This window comes from Quercus lobata, chromosome 3 (assembly GCF_001633185.2).
Source record: "Quercus lobata isolate SW786 chromosome 3, ValleyOak3.0 Primary Assembly, whole genome shotgun sequence".
In the NCBI taxonomy this organism is placed as follows: Eukaryota; Viridiplantae; Streptophyta; class Magnoliopsida; order Fagales; family Fagaceae; genus Quercus; species Quercus lobata.
In genome coordinates this window covers 44,177,933-44,188,356 of record NC_044906.1, presented here as the reverse complement: position 1 = coordinate 44,188,356, position 10,424 = coordinate 44,177,933, and positions in this window count along the sequence as shown.

Below are 10,424 nucleotides of genomic sequence, written 5' to 3'. Positions count from 1 at the left end.
CACCATCAAGTGCGGAGTACTAATTACACACCAAGTGCTCTTTCACTTTCCCTTGATATTTGTTTTGGTTTCATTTTGCTGTGTTTTCGAAAAAGTGAATTGAACATCTCTAAAAGCTCTTACATTCAAAACAATAAAGAACCACAAGGTCCACAACCTTCACAACACACACAAATCTCAACCTTGCAAAATATGTTGCTTCAATCTCTACTCTTGGGTGTCTGTGTGTTGTAAAGGTTGTGGTGGTCTCGCTTCTCAAATGCATAATATGATTGAACATACACTTTAACCTCCAATTATGAGGAATAAAAAAATTATGACACGAAATCCAAGTATAAGTATTTGTGGAGTGTGGAGGGCAAAGGTCGGGATTCAAATCTCCAGAAAGGAGTTTCACACAGATATATACTTAAATTAGGCTGGAGTAAAATTTCATCTTGTAAAAAATAAAAAATCTTTCACTCATGAAGAGCACATACAATTAGGATAGTATTTACCGATATGCCACTGCATTTATGAGAAGTTATAAAAAGATGTGCAAAGTAATTGGTTGACACAATTTCCCAAACACCAGATAAAGCGTTTTACTATACAAAAATGCACGTATAGTGCAATGCTTGATCTGTTACTTTGGACTTTTATATATATATATATATATATATGTATGAGTTCAAGTTACACTTTTTTTTCACTATTAAATTTAAGTAGATCAAACTATCAAAAATATGAACTCATTAATGTTGATTATAATATTATTTCTTATTTCTTATTTTTTGAATTTCCATATCTGTTTTTAATCCTAAAAATTTTCACATTATCTCTCTTCTCTCATCCTTTTACTCAATATAGTTATATGAAAACACGTGATTGAGTTTATAGTTTGATTTATAAAGATTTTTGTGTTGGAGCATTATAGTTTGTTTCAACAGTTGCATGAATGATACCATTATAAAGATTTGTAGTTTGCACGAATGATACCATTATACAAAAAGTCATTATGTTGGAGCATTATAAAGATTTGTTTCAACAATTGCACCAACAATTTGTTTTGTTTGTATAAATCGCAAAATAAATTTAAAGTCCAGGACTTTGAGATCACAAAAGAATCCTTTGAATTGGTTTCAAGTCTTTGTATAACTTGGTGTAGAGGTGGTTTTTTCCTCTCTAAGGATGCAGTGACGCTGAATTTTTTAATGTAGATTTGTAGTGAACTGGTACTAAAGTCTTTCTCTAAGATTCTAAATTCTTTTTTAAACCATTCCTAAGGGTCACGATAAGGAAATTCAAAAAATATATATGGAAATAGAGACATATATGAAAATAAAAGGTTTCAGGTATTTTGGTTGAGATGAATGTAAGCACATTTTGGGAATAGAGACAGATATGAAAATTCAAAAAATAAGGGATAATAAATGATATGGTAATTAACATTAATAGGTTCATATTTTTTACCGTTAAATCTACTTAAATTTAACGGTGTAGAAAGAGTGTAACTTTAAAAAGTTATACTAGGTGTAACTTGAACCCATCCATATATATATATATATATATATATACACACACACACTACTACTACTACTATTTAAGGGGCTTTCTATATTTGAACTGAACTTTTATATAGTTCAGAAATACTCCTAAACTTGACTTTAATAGGGAAAAAACTTAAGGATAATCCGCTAAAAACATATCTTCAACTCCACTTTAAATGTCTACAAAATAGGACATTTTCCAATTAATTCATATCTTCAAAACAAACTTATCCAAAATTAATAATAATAATAATAGTGAAACCTTACATTTAACAGGGAAAAAACTTGAGGACACTCTGGTAAAAATATATTTCCAACTTCACTTAAATTGCCTACAAAATAGGACACTTTACTACTAATCAATGTCTTCAAAACAAACTTATCCATTTTTTTTAAAAGGAAAATTATGATACTAGACAAAAAAAAAAAAAAAAAAAAAAAAAAGCTTCATCACATGCGCCTCCTCTATTTGGAATGGATTTTTTGGTAGTTCAAAAATACCTCTGCATCCTATTTTTAAAGCGGAGACAAAACTAAACATAATCCGGTAAAAATACAACTTACTTGGTTATTTTTCAGTTTCTTTGCATGTTCTCCACTAAATTACTATCTATCAGTTTGCGTGTGTGATGAGGCTAGTCTATACTACTATTAAATAGACTTCCTCTATTTGGAATGGATTTTTTGGTAGTTCAAAAATGCCCCTGCATCCTATTTTTAAAGCAGAGACAAAAGTAAAGGATAATCCGGTAAAAATACAACTTACTCGATTACTTTTCAGTTTCTTTGCATGTTCTCCACTAAATTACTATCTATCAGTTGCGTGGCTTTATTGCAAATTACCTTTCATCCTTTGTTTTTTTTCATGGAGAGAAGAGGAGGTTTTGCTAAAAGAAGATTTGGCCAGTGTGAATCAACTTCCACAACAAAGCTCGTTAGTTGGTGACCATAGAGAGGAAGTAGATGTTGGTCATTCTCAAAGTCGTACAAAATAGGACACTCTCCTACTAATCCATATCTTCAAAATAAACTTATCCAATTTTCTTTTAAAGGAAAATTATGACACAACCTTCATCACACATGCAAAGTATGTGTGATGAGGGTAGTATATATAATGGGTATGCTCATATTGCCATGAATATAATTATGGGGATACTTGCTAATTTTTATATGAAATTTGGTGCAAATAAAGTTTAGAGATACTATCTTTTTTTATTATTTCTGTGTCTTAAACATTGAAAATATTATAGTGAAAATCCGTTATAGTTATAACCAGTGGTGGAGCCAAGAATTTATCTTTGGGGGGACCATCTATAAAAGTTTATGTGCATGTATGAAATCTAAAATAGTAATATACAATACTTCATAACTCAATATGTGTTATAAACAAAACTAAATGCATGTTAATTTTTTTTTGAAGTGATTAATACATGTAAATATAATATTTGTAGGGGTAAGGACCCAAGATCATATATTGGGCTCTAGGCTTCACCTGAGACAATTGACAAGTTCGGGGAGAGGCAAATAGTTGTTAAGGGATCCCCAATTAAAGTCTCCTAAGTAGGGAATGAATGGAAGATGATCCGAGGAGGAATACCTCCTCGGATGCGACGAATATAGCTCAAGTGTGTACTTTAGCAATTAGAGTGACCCTCCAAAAGGCTCTAGCGATAGGAATGTGCCTCATGAACATACGAGAAAAAAGGAAACTCAAAATATCTAAGGAAAAGCTACTACCACCGTATTAAATGCGTTGCAGTTACTTTTCTAACCTCATTTATGTGAAGAAGACCTTTGAACAGTACTGTCTTGACTACTACAACTCACAGAAGGCTGAAAGGGGTGACTGATGGGACGGGCACTCAAGTAGAGACTCAGATGATCAACAAGTGTAGGATCAAGATGGCCTAAGAAGGGCTATATAATGTGAGAGAACCTCTATGAGAAGGGGATCAGAAAAGAGAGAGAAACAATATTATAGCAATCGAAATCATTCTGATATTCAAGAGTGATCATTATATACAAGTTTAACCTCCTCGGACTGAAAGTCTATTGATATCAGCATCCTTTATTTGTGTTTGATCGTTATGCAATCCAATACTAGACGTTGTCTAACTCATTAAGACCTAGTTCTTTAACTCATTCTTTACAAATTCATTGTATTTGGCTCATTGGACCAAGACTCCATACATTTTGGGCTTGGGCTGCAAATTGTGACCCTACAATTGGTGCCGTCTATGGGAAGAACTTGTGCATCAGTGAGTGCAACGGTTAAACATGGTGGGATTAGGTCTGCACCAAGCAAGTCCACACCAAACGGAGCCTGCAGGTTCTCAACGGCAGGACAATTTCCTTAACCTTGGACGGGAAAGGGATCGAGAGAGATATCGAGAGGGTAGTATGCGTACTACCCATACAAGCACAAGCCATTCTAGGGTGGGAAGTCACGTGTCCCAAAGGTAAGACAATAATAAAGCCCTGCAACAAGAGATTGATGACTTAAAAAAGAAACTACGTCGTGCGCAACGGAAGCGGTCTCCTTCCAGTTTAGATATGTCCTCTAATGATGAAGGGGACGATAATTATAGGCAAAGGTCAAGAATCCCACCAAGTGAGACATTTTCTTATGATGAAGAGCACCACCATAAACGTAGACACAAAAGTCCGTCCCATAAAGGCCTAGTAAACGAGACCATGAGCAAGGCATTGGATTGGATCTCTAAGTCACTCTTCACACGCAAGATAGAAGGGGCTAAGCTCCCTCGATGATTCCATCAACCTACTTTCACCATGTACAATGGTCGAACGGACCCCGTAGAGCATGTAAGCTAATTTAACCAGATGATGGTCGTCCATTCCAAAAACGAGGCTTTGATGTGCAAAGTATTACCATCAAGCTTGGGACCAGTGGCGATAAGATGGTTTGATGGCCTGAAGCCAAACTCCATAGTTTCCTTTAAGCAGCTCACCCAGGCCTTCGGCTCTCATTTCATCACGTGTAGCAGGATTCCTCGACCTTTGGATTCTCTATTGTCTTTGTCCATGCTAGAAAGGGAGACCCTAAAAGCATACTCGGATAGGTACTGGAAGATGTACAATGAGATAGAAGTAACTTTGATGACGTCGCCATCAGCACCTTCAAGAGCGGTCTTCTACCCAAGCATGGTTTAAGAAAGTCCCTAACAGGAAAGCCTGTCACCAGTTTGCGTCAGCTCATGGACTGGATTGACAAGTATAAAAGGGTTGAAGAAGACCAACAATTAGGTAAAGGTAAAGCAAAGATTATCCCTCAGGAGATGAGGGACTTCAAGTTGGACTGATTTAATAACAACAACCGACTGAGGAGAGACTTTGCAGGGCAATCCAGATCTGCCGACGTGCAGACAGTCAATGCTGTGTTCCGAGATCCAGTGCATCAAGTTCTAGAAAAGATCAAGAACGAGTCATTCTTCAAATGGCCAAATAAGATGGCAGGAGACCCTATGAAGCACAACCAAAACCTGTATTGCCAATACCATCAAGAACTGGGGCACACCACCGAGGACTGCAAAAACTTAAGGAACCACTTGGACTAGCTAGTTTGAGAGGGAAAATTAAGGCACCTCCTGCATCATTCCAGTGGTCAACAAGGACAGGAGAATCCGGAGTCCCGGAAAGACACCTCTTTAAGACCTCTTATAGGCACGATAAATGTCATTCTTACTGCTCCAGGAATGACCGACTCTTGTCCTTCCAGAGTGATGTCTGTGGCTTGACTATCCACCAAGGACGACGATCAGGAGTCCAAAAAGGTCAAGAAGGAAGCCTCACCGGTGTTGGGCTTCTCGGACGAAGATAAGATCGGAACCATCCAACCCCATGACGATACTCTGGTAGTCACACTCAGGATTGAAGGATATGATGTGAAGAGAGTGCTAGTAGATCAGGGCAGTGCTGTGGAAGTAATGTACCCCGACCTGTACAAGGGGCTGAACTTAAAATCCGAGGACCTAACGACATACAATTCCCCTCTGGTAAGTTTCGAGGGAAAGACCGTTACTTCAAGAGGCCAGATTAGACTGCCTATACAAACCGGTTCGGACGTGATAGAGGTGGATTTCATTGTAATTGACGCTTATTCACCCTGTACAATTATTATGGCTAAACCTTCACTTCATGCCTTAGGAGCTGTCTCTTCTACCCTGCACCAGAAGGTGAAGTACCCATCGGAGAGCCAGGTTAAAGAGATTGTGGGAAATTAAACCATGGCCAGACAGTGCATGGTGGCTGTCATCTCACGCCAACCCAATACCGAGTCCTCGGCCTCCACTGAAAGGGGTTTATAGCAATCAGCCACCCCGGCATTGCCCGGTAATGGATCAATCGATGAGGCAAAATGCGAGGATCTAGAAAAGGTAGCTGTTGGCATTGATCCTGAAAAATTCTTTCAAGTCGGCTCGAAACTACCTCTCCAAGAGAGAGAAGAGCTAATTGGGTTTCTTAGAGAAAACGTGGACGTATTTGCGTGGGACGCCTACAAGGCCCCAAGGATTGATCCGAGCTTCATCTGCCACCATCTAAACGTTAACCCATCCGTTACTCCCAAGAAGCAACCACCTCGACGCCCGTCAAAAGAGCATGCTGATGCTATTAGGGACGAGGTGATAAAGCTTAAAAAAGCAGGGGCTATCAAGGAAGTTTTTTTCCCTTAAGTGGTTGGCCAATACTGTAGTGGTAAAGAAGAAGAGCGGAAAATGGCGAGTCTATGTAGACTTCACAGATCTGAATAAAGCCTACCCAAAAGATTCGTTTCCTATGCCATAGATAGATCAATTGGTAGATGCGACTGCGGGCCATCCTTGGATGAGCTTCTTAGATGCCTTTCAAGGATATCATCAGATACCACTGGCCATAGACGACCAAGAAAAGACAGTTTTTGTCACTTCCATTGGAAACTACCATTACAAGGTGATGCCTTTTGATTTAAAAAATGCAAGGTCCACTTACCAGAGAATGATGACTAGAATGTTTGAGCCGCAGCTGGGTAAGAGCATTGAAGTCTATATAGATGATATGGTGGTAAAGAGTAAGATGGTGTCCGAGCAAGCAAGAGACCTCAGAGACATCTTTGAAATTCTGAGGAGACACAGGCTACGTCTCAACGCATCCAAATGTTCATTTGGGGTAGGATCGAGAAAATTTTTGGGCTATATGGTGACCCACAGGGAGATCGAGGTCAGTCCCAATCAAATCAGGGCTATCAACAGTTTAGAATCGCCTCGGGATTCCAAAGAGGTCCAAAGGCTTACCGGCATGATTGCTGCCTTAAACCGTTTTATTTCTCGGTCGGCAGACAGGTGCAGACCCTTCTTCCTCTTGATGAATAAATGGAAGGGATTCGAGTAAACCGAGGAATGTGCTTTAGCCTTTCAACAACATAAAGAATATCTATCCCGGTCACCAATCATGTCCAGTCCTGAGGCCGATGAAGTCTTGTTCGCCTACATCGCAATGGCCCCTCATGCAGTAAGCCTAGTGCTCATACGAGTGAATGATGGCGTACAACGACCAGTTTATTACGTAAGCAAATCATTGCATGAGGCTGAGATCCGTTACTTACCACTAGAAAAGGCCATCCTAACGGTGGTTCAAGCTACACGAAAGCTTCCTTATTACTTCCAAACACACACAGTTATCATTCTAACCCAGCTTCCGCTCAGATCCATACTTCAGAGTGCTGATTATACAGGGAGAGTTGCTAAGTGGGGCATGATTCTAGGGGCTTTTGACATTAAGTACATGCCTCATACCTCCATTAAGGGCCAAGTCCTCGCAGATTTTGTGGCTAAATTTGCTGAACTCTCGTAAGAAGAAGAAGTAGAGACGCAAGACATGGATAAAAAATTAGTTGGCGCAATCTCTCTACAAGGGCACACATGCTGGAAAGTATATGTTAATGGCGCAACGAACTAAAGAGGCTCCGGAGTGAGGCTAGTTTTAATTTCTTCTGAAAGAATTACCATCGAAAAATCACTAAGACTAGGTTTCTCGGCCACGAATAATGAGGCTGAGTATAAGGCCCTACTGGAAAGGATGTCCATGGTTCAGAAACTGGGCGGAAAAGCAATAAACATGTTCTCGGACTCAAGACTGGTCGTTGGCCAAGTGAATGGGAAATTAGAAGCAAGAGACGAAAAAATGCAAGAATACTTAGACCAAGTTAAGCGCCTACAGTCACGTTCCGATTCTTTTAGCTTACTGCATATCCCTAGAAGTGGAAACACACATGCCAACTCCTTGGCCACGCTTGCCACCTCCTCAGCTCAAAGTTTACCCCGGGTCATCCTTGTGGAAAATTTATACAAACCCTCAGTGATGAAGAGAGAAGTGATCCATGTCCACCAGGTCAGAGTGGGACCTAATTAGATGGACCCTCTAGTACTGTTTTTGAAGGAAGACATCTTACCTGAAGAGAAGACCGAGGCTGACAAAATACGGAGAAAAGCTTCTCGATTCTGGCTATCCGAGGACCAGAAGCTATATAAACGTTCATTTTCTGAACCATACTTGCTCTGCGTACACCCTAAGGCCTCAAAACTAATACTGGAGGAATTACACGAAGGGATTTATGGAAGTCACACAAGAGGCAGGTCCTTATCTCATAGGGCTATCACCCAAGGCTACTGGTGGCCAAACATGCAGAAAGAAGCACATGAATACGTGAAGAAGTGTAACTAGTGTCAGAAATTTGCGCCAAACATACATCAATTAGGAGGGATCCTCAATCCACTGTCTAGCCCTTGGTCATTTGCTCAATGGGGCTTGGATATCATCGGACCCTTTCCCAAGGCAACAAGGAACAAAAGGTATCTGCTCGTTGGCACTGACTACTTTACTAAATGGGTTGAAGCTGAACCTTTAGCGAACATCAGAGATGTGGACGCCAAAAAGTTCATCTGGAAAAATGTTGTTACCCGGTTCGGGGTCCCCCACTCCCTCATCTTGGATAATGGTCTTCAGTTCATAGGAATTTCTAAAATTACTATTTGTAGAATCATATTTGAAGAACCTCAACTTAACTGAATATCTCCTGTAGAAATTTACCTAAACTCATTCAAATTGGGGAGGGGGGGGGGGGAATTGTCATAATTAAGAAAATAATAATTATGCAGCTTTAACTCTTTTTGTTCTTTCTATGGTTTTTTAATTATTATTTAAAGTGATTGATTTCCTCTAATTTTCCAAAAAAATAAAAAAAGAAATCAAATTGCAAGTACAGTTGCCTCATATTATATAGTGCCATTATATATACACACACTTATGTGGGTTGTATAGGCATGAGAATCAGGACTAGGCATGATCACTCTCTCCCCTTTTTTCCAGGTTAGTTTCGTAAAGTCAATAAGTATCTTCATTCAAGTCAAGTGTCATAAAGAGTTGGGTAACTAATAAAGAGTTGGGTATCTCCATTCACTCTCTCATCTTCTTCTTCTTCTTTTTTATTATTATTATTTTTTTTTATAAGATAGAAATTTATAATATACGTGTGAAACTCTCTAGAGACTTGAACCCCAGTCTTTACACTCCCTCACACTTCACAAGCACTTATACAACTGACTTTTATTAACTACCTCCTCCTTTATTAATTACTTCAAATTTTGATTTCCATTTTATAATTAAATGATATGAGGCTGCTGGAATGAATTGGCCACATAGAGCACGTCTCGTGCTACAAATAAGACCATCTCACATAGAGCACGTCTTGTTTTTATCATTATTATACAGGGTTATTATGATTTCAACTTAATCATTTGGTATGTCTATCAAGTGATTTTGTTTGCCAAAAATGTTCATGTTTTGTTGGAGGATGCTTTCTCTATATCTTCGTTTGTTCATTTAATAAAAGTCTATGTTTAAGGTCCGTTTGGATACAGCTTATTTTACTAAAAATTGAAAACTGAAAATATTGTAACAAAATAAATTTTAAATGTGTGAATAGTGCCGTGTGACCCTTTTTTTTTAAATAAAATAAAATGATTGTGGGTCCTGTGAACAGTGCATGAACAGTGCTCTATGTCTCCTGAAATAGTGAAACGCGTGCATCAAAAAAAAAAAAGGAAACGTGCTGACGCAAACGTTGAATCCAAACATATACTTAGGGTCAGTTTGGTTTGCGCGTCCACGTCCAGATTATTTGCGTTTTCAGTTTTTTTTTTTTTTTTTTTTCTTACCAGAGCCTATTGCACTGTTCATAGGACATGAACAGTGCAATCAGGTATGTGAACAGTACTTTCATGCATGAACAATAATTTTTTATTTTTATTGTTTTCAGTTTTCAGCAAAATAAGCAGTATCTAAACACACACTTAGTGTGCGTTTGGGAAGCGCGTTTGCGTTTCCCAAACGCACGTTTTGCATTTTCTGTTCTTTTTTTTTTTTTTTTTGGTACGCGTTTGAGAAACCAACACGGCTACTGTTCATGAACAGTAGCAACAAAGTTTGACTTTTTTCACATTTTCAGAACAAATTTAACTGTTTACGAACCCACAAATTTCACTTTTCAGCAATTTTTTCATTAAAAATGGGTCTCACGGTACTATTCACACATTTAAAAATTATTTTATTACAGTGTTTTTCAGTTTTCAGTTTTTAATTTTCAGCTGTATCCAAACGGACCCTTAATCTATGTTTGGTGTGTCTATGTTTGTTCCTTTCGTAATAAGATTTGTAATTTTTTTTTTTTAGTACATAATTGATATTCAGACTGAATATTCAAAATCTTTCGTTTGTCAGAAATGATATTTTGTATAGTATTAAAAATGACTAGGATCTATCACTTCAGCTAGGTTTCAATCTATCATTTTGATAATTACGGAGTAGGTACCTAAAGTAGGTAACATTGGAGAAAAATTTATT